We start from the raw sequence: 10969 nt of genomic DNA, 5'->3' as shown, positions 1-10969 counted from the left end.
TAATACTGCTCTGGGCTCTGTTCCCATGAGATGCCAATCTTATGTTCCATAGATATCAGGTAACTGCTGCAATTACAGGGCTTCTTGCTTCATGTTTCAGGGGTTCTCACTGTACCCAAACTGCACCACTAAAATAGGTGTCTTCTGGTTTGGATCTGACCTGAAAGCAGAACTAGACAGTATGTTCAGATCACCAGAGCTCAGAGGGCTTCATCCTCAGTTCTAATATTTTTATTATTCATTTATCCCTCATATACACCTAATAATTTCTGCCAGACGCTAAAGACCCTTTGAGTCATCTGAAACTTGGAAAACTAGCTGAAAAGTGACTAATAGATACATATATGCATACTGCTGCACCATGGCTGCCTGGTCGTAGATGATTATTGCAGGGACCCCCAAATTTCATGCTGGTGAAATGTATTTAAACATGAATATCAATTTGAGACTTCAGTTCTGATCATGCTAGATGACTCTTAACAACCATGACCAACCTCTCCTCAAATCATTACCATTCGTATAGCCACAAAAGGCAAACTTGATGAGAGAATGAGAAGCTAGTAGGGTCTCAGGCTAAGCATACAACAGTGGGATAGCTATAAATGAACCTTTTCAACCATAAATTACATGTGGCCAGTAATTCCCTTTTCTCGCTCTCTCCCTCCCTCCCCATCCTCCCCCTCCACTCTGAAAACCCTGGGACAAAGGCTTGCCTCTCTGAAGGATGCCTTTCTGGAGGATTAAGCAGCTTTTGTTGACAAAATACAAATTACAACTCCTTTGCTTGGTGTCCCGCCTTCTCAGCTGGGCTCCAGTCCCTGAGGGACAAGGCTCTATTACCCCTGCGTAGATGAAGAGCTCAGAATAGGCAGATGTAATTATTAACACCATTCAATGGAGTGTCTTTCTGAATTATCAATTAAAAATCTCTACTGTTTTTTCCTCACACTAAATAGAAAGCTGATGGGAGTTAATCTATTGTGCAGCAGAGCTTTATATGCATATTTAAACAGTGTGCTTCTCCGCTTTTTTATTCCAAGGGCAGTGTGGGGTGAGAGGGACTCCCATGAGGTAGCACAAAGACCCCTGTCATTTGATTGAGAGAAGAGTCTTTGGAAAAATATTGTCGCCTTCCACCCTGGCAAACAGGTCCCGTGGAGATAGTCAAACAGGCCCGAGATGCCCGATATTGTGGGAGATGACAAATGAGCGTTCCCTGCTCATACACCAAAGTGCGTCTGAACAGCTCTTTTGACGTGCTGCTATTAAAATGCAGAGTTCATGGGCAACAGACACATGAGCATGGAGTGAAAACAGAAATTAAGCAATGTGATTAAAACCAACAGCCACGCTGAGCCGGGCTGCCAAGAGCTGTCAGCTTTTGGCTGGGGGAGAAGACTGATGCACCAGGTTTTGGGGAAGGGGCTGCGAGGATGGCTCAGGAGCAGGAGTTCATGGGTGGAGTTTTGTTAACTCTCCTGCTGCCCCACAAGTATGTCTCCAGTTCTCACCAGAAAAAACTTCCTTGCAAACTTCCCCAGACAGCTTGTTTCAACTCTGTTGAGAGCTTAAAAATTTCCATCAGTGGTACTGGGGTGTTGAGTTATCACTTGTATGTGATAACTTCCAGCTCCAAAGCCCAGTCCTAACACTTCCAAAAATATTATTTTCCCCACAAATCTTTTTTTTTTTCCTTCAAACAACTTCTCTTCAGTCATAGAGTTGGGCCAATAGCTTGCACAGAAGAAACTCCTGATATATGTGTAAATTATAACAATTTATTTAGTCTCGTGTGTGCTGTGTATGTTGCTTTTTTTTCATAGCTGGGGTTCCCACCAAACCCACAAGAGCAAGACAAGTTTTTAAACATTGAAAAAGTGGCATTATACACAGCAGGAATTTCAGTTCAAGGGCTTCAATTTCCAAAGTGGTGTCAACTAAAACAGCACCCAAAGAAAGACAGAACAAGCCAAATTTGAAACTATCTCTGGGCTTGGAGAAGTAGAGTTAAAAATGCTATATCAGACAGAAAAAAATAATAGCTGCTAAGGAATTGGAAAGCATTTGGGGCTGGACATGTGCCTTCAGCAGTTTAGAAGCTTATTTTATTAGCACTTAAGTCCTAGAAGTAGCATTGAACTCTTGACATATTGGACCACTTCCATCTCTTGCCTAATACAACCCTTATTCTCTTTTTCTAGCTCTTCAGAGTTGTGATTACCTAATAGCATGCAATACCTGGGCTGTCAATTTTTTTTCCTTGTTCTTTTTAACGATTTAACTCCCCTTGCCCCCAAAAACTGGCTGGCCATAATGGACCCTAATCCACATGCTAGTGTTTCCAAGCTGCACTGTTCTGCTCAAAAGCCTTTCTCCAAGATGAATAGCATTTGAGCTTTGTCCAATTTTTCTTATGTGGTATGTGCCCTTTATTTACTCCGTCATGTATATCTCACTCCATTTAAAATATTCACAGTTTGTTTTCAGTGCTATCTGGCTGGCCTTCAGTCTGGGTTTAACAAATGTTAGACGTTATATTCACTTGCATATATCAGTATTTGTCATGAACCAGAAGGGGGAAAAAAAGAATTAAAAAAATTGCCTTCACCATGGTTTAAATAACATGTTCAGATCCTTTATTTTTTTGTTTTAAATGCCTTCATCCCTTGGCCTTATAAGGTGCAGACTGTCTCACACTGAACTCTAGCTGGGTGGCCTCAGTCAGCCAACAGCTCTGCAAGCTCATCCCATTAAAGTCATTATGTTTACTTCTTATTTCAACAAACCAACCTGGATTTTGAGGCAGGAAAAATTGAAGGAAGAAATCCTAGGTCCATTTCAGAGTGAAAGGGTGTGAAATTCAGTTGTCAATGGGCTGCAAAGCAAAAGATTTCTGCATTTGCTGCTAAAAATGCCTTTTTTTTTTTTTTTTCCACAGTTGAGGGCTGTTCCTTTCCTTATGAAATCTAAGGAACCAGTCAGTTCATATCTGAGTACCACCACTAAGAGCACCTCTTCACCAGATCTCTGGTGCCACTCCCATGAGTTCTCACGCTGGGAACACAACTTTGCCACGTTGCACCAGATGCCTCTGGTGCTCTGTGGACATGGTGATCCTTCTCCCAGGAATCTGTAGTCCAGGAGTCAGAGAGAAAGGACAAGAACCTGAAGGCAACAGATCTTGAGGCTAAAGATGATGACAATGCAGAGGAAGATGATTGGATGGCTGTGTAAAGGGGAATGAAGTCATGGAAACAAACATGGGGTCCTAGTAGAGCACTCTGGTTACTGGGCTGGGCTCAAAGTCTTCCCTCTGTCACTGAGTGGCTATGCCATCATGTCACTTTATTTCCTCATAACATCATCTATGTGCTCTCGGGGCTGGGGTTGGTTCCAGAGGGAGTCAGTGAAGAAAGGAGCTCTCACCAGAATGGTTCCCAGGTTCTGCTGGCTCACAAATAAAAAGCAAATGCTTGTGACTTGATGGTAATTCCCCCGGAGCTGGACACAGCCCCAGCTACCTGTGACTTCCCTGGGGCTGTCACCACATGCACAATTTCCCTCCTGCTCCCCAGATAAATAGGACAATAAAAGGAAGACTGAGGAGTTGACTTGGTGAAGTGTCCAAGTACATTCCAGAGATAGCAGGCACTACAAGGGCTTTTCAAATTCAACCAGAGAGCAGCACAACTAGAACTGGTAAGAAGAAACTCAGCCTGGAACTTTAGGGCAGTCAAATTCACTGGGACAATAAGGGATGTAAAACCAATTAAAACAATAAGTCTGATTAACCCTTACCACAAACTATGGAGGCGAAGCAAGACATTTTAAAATCAATTTTCAAATTTTTCATTCAATCAAACACCTTTCTGGAAGTCATGTTTTGATCAAAATAAAAGCAATTTTGCTTGAGAGAAGGAAACCAAGGTGCAATCCCTTAAGAGGATGGTTTCCAAAAGATTTTCCCAGCTGAACAAATGTATCTTTTTGACTTTAACAATCTCCTGAGCTCTTAATTGTTGAGTTTTATTTTTGTAAACTCAATCCTGTCAGTTAAGTATCAGCACTAGCCTGGCAGTTTGCAGGAGGACTTTTATCCTTTTGTGTCTCGCAAATGTCTCTGTGCACAGGGAGAAAGAGAAGATGAGAGGAGAGAGTGCTGAAGTGACTCATTCCACAGAGCTGGAGAAGAGTCCTGGTAACTGTCTGGTGGAAGGCTGCACACTGCCAATGCTTGCAGCCAGGAAGAATTGCTTAGCAAGCTCTTATGAGATGAAATAGCAAAGTAGCAAATGCAAATGAGTGAGCTGGATAAACAAAAACATCCCCTGAAGAAAACTCTGGGAAAATGGATTCAGGCTGCTCAGTCCCAGGGCTGTAGATTGCATTCCTCCTCAGCAGCAGGAGCTGGCCTTGCTGCTGGCTGCTTGGGAAGCTCCAGCCTCTGAAGAGTCTTTGCAGCCACTGGGAGGAATCTGCTCATGGACCATCTCAAAAACAGTGCAAGACTCAGCACTTCTGCAGCCTGGAGTGAACATTGATGCACTGTTTGTAACTGTGTTAAGAACCATGACCTCATGTCTCTGCCCTGTGGAGGAGCTGCCCATCATTCACCTGTTTGACACCTAAGTTAACAGATAGTTTTCCTGTGGTCCTTGCAGGCTAAGGTAGGAGCTGAGCAAAGGTCTGACCTTCCATAGCCAGACTCATCCACTGTGACCCACAGCTTTCAGAAAACATGAGCTGCATTTGCTGTATCAGGAGCCTGATGCCGGACTTTTCTTTTGGTGTTGGACTACATACCCATATTACAAGGGAAAATACCTTTTTCAGTTCTGAAAGAGACTTGATTTGGACTAGAGATTAGGATGAAAGTCTTTCCTGTGAGGGTGGTGAGGCACTGGAAGAGGTTACCTAGAGAAGTTGTGGATGCCTCATCTCTGGCAGTGTTCAAGGTCAGGTTGGATGGGGCTATGAGCAACCTGGTCTAGTGGAAGGTGTCCCTGCTTATGGCAAGGGACTTGGAACTAGATGATATTTAAGGTCCCTTCCAACCCAAGCCACTCCATGGTTCTATGATATACACGCTGCATACAGACTGATGGATCTCTCTCTGAAACTGCCACAGAAGAACTCATTTTTCAGCTTCTGTTTGCAGATGTGGTGCCTGTTTCCTCTGTGCAGAGGTGCCAAGCAAAGGCACTGCTCTGACTGTCCACATGCTCAATGATATAGGGAAATGCATCCTTTCCAAACAGCAAGGCTCAAAGGTATATAACATCTGTCCTCCTCCAAGAGCAGGATGGCTCTGAGGGCGACAGAATGAACTGGGAAACATTTTACTGGGGAAGATCAGTTTAAATCCAGACTGCTTTATTTGGGATTGAATCCCATCTGCTGGGGCTTGAGGATCCTTCCCTTTTGTAAGAAGGGGAATTTGCTGCAGCCTCAGTCCTGCTGAGAACTTACTCCACATGCTGCTGTTTACATGGCAGCTTTAAGATTCAGATTTCACCACCGCTTGAGATGAATCCAGGCTGTGCATTCCTTGATTGCAGCTATTGCATCTCAGGTGTGCAAACCGAGACCATCGTTGCATTACACCATTACAGAATTCTCAATTCTCCCAGAACTAGCTACTGTTAATGCACAGGGGTTTCTTTTAAATATGCACAGACTGATCTGTTTTTATAAACCCGTTCCTGTAACAGAGGCACAAGTATAAACTAGTGTCTTCCCTGTGAAACTAACTTCAGATCTGATTTTCCCCAGATCGGTTCAGAAATTTGGAGTACCACTGAGATCCCAACCCCATGGTCCAACCCCCGAGCTGGGCCTTAAGATCCAGGGGACTCGCTTGGAAATGTTGACGTCTCACTGTAAAAGTCATGTCTTTAAGATCTGAATCACCATCTGACCCTCAGCCTCACACATATGAATATTTCTCTGTAATGTTAATGTCTGGAAGTTCCTTTTTTTTCTAACTGAAAGCTGAATTTTCAGACACATTTCTTTATTCCGGCTGATGGATCTTTAGCAAAACCACAGAACATTGTGAGACCTGTAGTAAGACCATGACATTTTTGTCTGCACGTATCTGGGTAAGCGTCTGACTGAACCAAAAAGTCTCTATGAACTTTTTATGACTGTTTTCCTATGGGCAACCAGACAAGAATTCACCTTTTAATGAAAACAAAAAAAAGTAAGTGGCAGTTGCAAAGAAGAGGCTGAGAATATGGGCCATAATTCAAATTAGTAAAAGTTTGCTGTCAAACATCTCATGATTTTTAAAGATGATACCAGGATTTTGTAAAGATTTATCTATGATTTTTCTAGTATGGAGAGGGCAACCCGTGAACCCTGAAAATGCACAAGTTATGACAGCACTTTAAACAAGTTTCCTTCTTATTGTGTTCAGCGGTTTTCTTTGCGTACACACTTTTTTTTTCCCAAATCAAACTATTTGTGTCAAAGAGATTGGAGACAGAAAACAACTTTCAGCATGGATGATGGAAAAATGACTATTCTAACACTGCCAGCATCTGACACTTATGTTTCCAAGTGACTGAGACTTTCCAGAGGCAGAGTACCCTCACACTGCACAGAAAAAGCTTCTTTGTCCAGGCGGGTTATGCAGTAATGCAAAAAGAACAGTGCCATTGCCTAGAAGGTTGCAGATCAAGTGACACAAACCTTGACAGTGCTGCTCCTCTCCCATCTACCCCCCTATCCAGGACCTGAAATGATTTTTTCCTCACAATCATTTTGCTGTTTCACCGGCAATTATGTCTGTACAACAGAACACAGGCAAGCTTGTAATTTGGAAATTCCTCTTGCACTCCTCCATCAGCTTGGCTTTTAATTTAGAGGACAAGCTGTTTTGTTTATGATTTATCCTAGGCAATTTCCAAACTCTTCAGTGTCCTGTACTCTTTCTAGGAGGTACTTTGAATATTTACTGAAGCAGATTGGCCAAGATCACACAAACATTATTACTGTAGCATCATAAGCAAATCAAAGACAAAATATCTGTTTTCTTGTTCTATCATGAAGTCTCGAATGATTACATGATGGTAATCTGTTGGCTGGAGGGGTGTTTGTCATGTATTATTTCATGCTGGTCTTTAGCAGTTTGAGCAATACGACACAGAAAACTTCTGTTTGTCCTGTAATGGCAGAGTGGGGCAAGGAAGTGTGAGGGTTTGGTTCAGCTTCTGTGACTCCTCCAAAACATCTTGGCATTGTAAAGTGTGTAGGGCTTTTCAAAATGAAGGGCTGACTGCTGCAGAAGCCGTGTGGTTTCAGCAGAGCTTTTATCTTTCTGATGTCTGAGTTGAGTTAAGGTTACACCACAGAAGTCGTGTGTAGAAGTGTAGAACAGCTTTGGCCACTAGGATGCCCTTAGTTTGGGCTCACACTGGGTATTATGCTCAGAAAAGCAGCAACCTTTACAGCCAGGCTTAGCTTTGCAGCAGAACATTGAATCAGATGGTACATGTTTGGAGTAAATTGCAGTAGCAGTGAAGACCCCACAGCAAGTGCTTTGGTGACATCTCTCCTGGGACTGTGCTCTTTCCTGACAGTTTCATGGCTAAATCCAGCACCTCCCTGTCATCAATGCTGTTGTTAACATCCTGCCTAGGCTGAGCTGCCATGGCTGCAGTCACACTTTTTGCTGAGGTGACAGTCCCAAATTTGCTTCCTTTGTGGATAAGACTGAAAGAATAGTTTATAAACACACATGGATCAGTGCTCCACCTAATAGTAGAAACATCCTTTTTCCTGAATGTAATACAACCTCATCACTCACACAGATTTACAGTTATTATAGTGTAGAATAAATGACACATTATAAGAACTCGAGAACATAAGAATGGTTGTTTAAAGACCCTGGAACACCACTACCCTGTTTCCAAGCCTTGGCCAGTATCAGGTGCCTAAAAAAGGACATAGGAAAAGGGGAAGGGTAAACAAGATTCAACTATTTGTGCTTCAGGGACTTCCTCAGCCTGGTCACATCTTTGCAAATGTGTCATGCTGGAATAGTCACAAAGGGATGGCTGGGGACAAATGCACTTCAATTGCTAAAAACATCAAAACTTATTTGATCCTGGAGAGTCATAAAATGAAGAAACTAGGTATAAAGTCAAGGAAAACCAAGGTCGGTTGTGGGTGTAGCTGAGGATCAGTGGTGGAGGAAGGACTTTAACTGCACTGCTGGGAAAGGGAGATGTCACCAAGCGAGGAGCTGCAGCCCAGCAGGACATCCCCTGCAGCCTCGGTAGACAGCTCTGCGAGGGAGTAAGGGCCAAGTGAACCACTGGAAAAATTATGTTGCGTTTAATCGGCATTTGACAGCCCTCCTCCTCCTCAAATCACCCCAGAGTACCATACAGGAGGAACTTTGTCCATTCAGGCAAATGTGATTTAGTTGCTTCTTGGACTTGATGATCTTTCATGTTAAGATTTTCATCTTTAAACTCAAGCATGTTGGCCCATTTTTTAAATTCTGTCTGTTGGGCCAGGCCTCCAGTCCTTGTCTCTAAATGGCATTACCAAGAGCTGGTGAAAAGCATTGATCCTCCCTGGTTGTCTGTAGCTCCAGCCATATACAATCAGACGAGCCAAAATAAACACAAACTGGGCAACTATTCCAAGAACGAAAACACCTCATTTGTTGAACCTCCAGGTCTCAAAGACGCTTTGTCCATTTTTACTTCAAACTTTCCAGAAAGAAAAACCCGTTCTTCCAGAAGATCATGGATGTAAAATTCCAGATGGATTGTTGCAGACTTTAAAAATTAGGGAAATAAAGTTGTCCAAGACTGGGAAACTACTGTAACATGAATACTATTTTGGACTGATGTCGCTCCTCAAAATAGTCCCCAATATAGCAACATTGGACAATATGATGTATTTGGTAGCTTGAACAAACTGGCAAAGTGCTGGTATTTTCAGGATTTAAATGATACAAATTGCATTTCAGTGCACTAGAAACACTGAATGCATTATGGTACATTTAAATAAAACATTTTACTGAGTATTAAATGAGGAAGCATTCAGCTGGTTTTGGCTGGAGAGTCATGCATGTAGAAAACCTGAGCTTTTTTACACACTGTAATATTAGTTATTTGGCAAGAGACTCTCTAAACCCTCATTAGTAAGATTGCTGATTTGGCAGCAGTGAAATGCATCTGTTTATGAGTAAATCCTCACATTATCTTCCTCTGCTCTCCTGTTTTGCCCTCTTTCCATTAAGTATTTCTCTCTGGAGCCATCCCACCTCTGCCTTCCTCTGATAGCCTGTTGGCCTTTCTAAATGCAGGACTTCCTGCAGGTGATGAATGGCTCCTTCCAAAGGCCATCAGCTACACAGAGCTTTGAAACCAGACATGCTGAGGTTCCCATCTCCTTCCCCTTTTTAGTGCTTTAGCATTTCACCCAACAGTCAAGCCAAGACTAGCATCTGACACTTGTGTGTGGGAGGAGGTTTTCCCCAGGGGTGATGTATAAAATTTGCTTGTTGTTTTTTTTCTTTTTTTTAGGTCTTTGACGGTCCCTGTTCCTCACTATGAGGAATGTTTCCGATGAAGTTTTAACTTCTGAGTTCTGTGTTCAGGGTTATAGAATGAGCTATTATTTGCTTTGTCCACCTATGAGAGTCCTGCATCAGGAAACTCACCCACACATGAGATCTGGAAATTTCTGTTAGTAGCTTGCTGTGGGTTGTCTTTCCTCTGCTTCCCTTCACTGTGGTAGAAAGCTGATAGAGTGAAATATGTCCATAAAAATGCTTTTGAGAGGGATATTCTCCCTTCTAGAGAGGCCCTCCAAGATTCAAATATGTGCAATTTAGAAGCACTGTTTACTCGTCCAATCTGTGTGAATACTATAAGACTGTAAGAATAATTGATCTAGAAACTAAGTCTAGGCCATGCCAGCTAATGTGAATTAGCAGTGACTAATTATGAATGTGGGAGGGGGAAAAGCAAAGGTCACTTTGACCCATTCTACACCAAAAGCTTGGAGTCTGTTCAGAAAAACTCCTGCCTACCAAGACCCACTAAAAACAGTGCTTTGATCTCTGTACAATGCTCTCAATTAGAGGGAGGGAATTTTAAAACAAAAGCTTTTTTAAATTTCCTTTAGAATGAATAATTTTGAGGGTGGTGGAGGATGGCGGCAACAATTGAAGGAAATAATCGCTCACTATTTGCCCAGACATTTTGCTAAAACATGAAAAGCTGCAAGGAAGCACCTTTGGGGGGGTAGGTACAGGTACTAAACTGAGCACAGCCTGCTGGGGTCTGTGTGGGTGCAGAAGATGATATTTAACCATGCACACATGGCTTTGTATGGCCCTTGTCTCAAGGTATTTCACCCTATTTGCTTTCTCCAGCAAATTTAAGGCCTGAAAGACCTTGTTTAGAAACCAGAGCAGTTCTTTTCTACAAAATGTCTCACATTAGCTACAAAGAGAGGCAAAGTCAGATATACAGGTCACCACCCCTGACCATGGCATCATTGGAAGAGGAGAGCAGCTCATCTGACACTCTCCTAACTCTGTGAGGAACTTTGCCTCACAGCCTGGACTGCGGGACTCTTAGCAGACATGGGTTATCCTCACTGTTCACTCTCGTTTTTCTTAATTCCTACTTACATGCTGCCTCACTTTGACTCTTTCTAATGTCAGCTCTGCCAGTTTCAATACTCAGTTGACCACAGCCCTGTGGAACTAAGATTTTCCAATGTCTTCTTCCTGTCTTTTGATATTGTCCAATATTTTTGACATCCAGATTAAGTTAAACATGAACCATGAGATTGTTGCCTGTCCAGTGCTGTCAGATGCTGTAGGCAGAGTGACAGTAAGACACAGTTCTCCTGATCTGGCAGTATTTCACACTGGAAAAGTGCTGGTGACAGCAAAATCAGTCCATATGGGTTTAGCAGTATTTTCCATACAGGAGAT

This window comes from Corapipo altera, unplaced genomic scaffold (genome assembly GCF_003945725.1).
Source record: "Corapipo altera isolate COAL_440 unplaced genomic scaffold, ASM394572v1 95, whole genome shotgun sequence".
NCBI lineage: Eukaryota > Metazoa > Chordata > Aves > Passeriformes > Pipridae > Corapipo > Corapipo altera.
The sequence above is the reverse complement of the archived record's forward strand: the minus strand, read 5'-3'. Positions refer to the sequence as shown.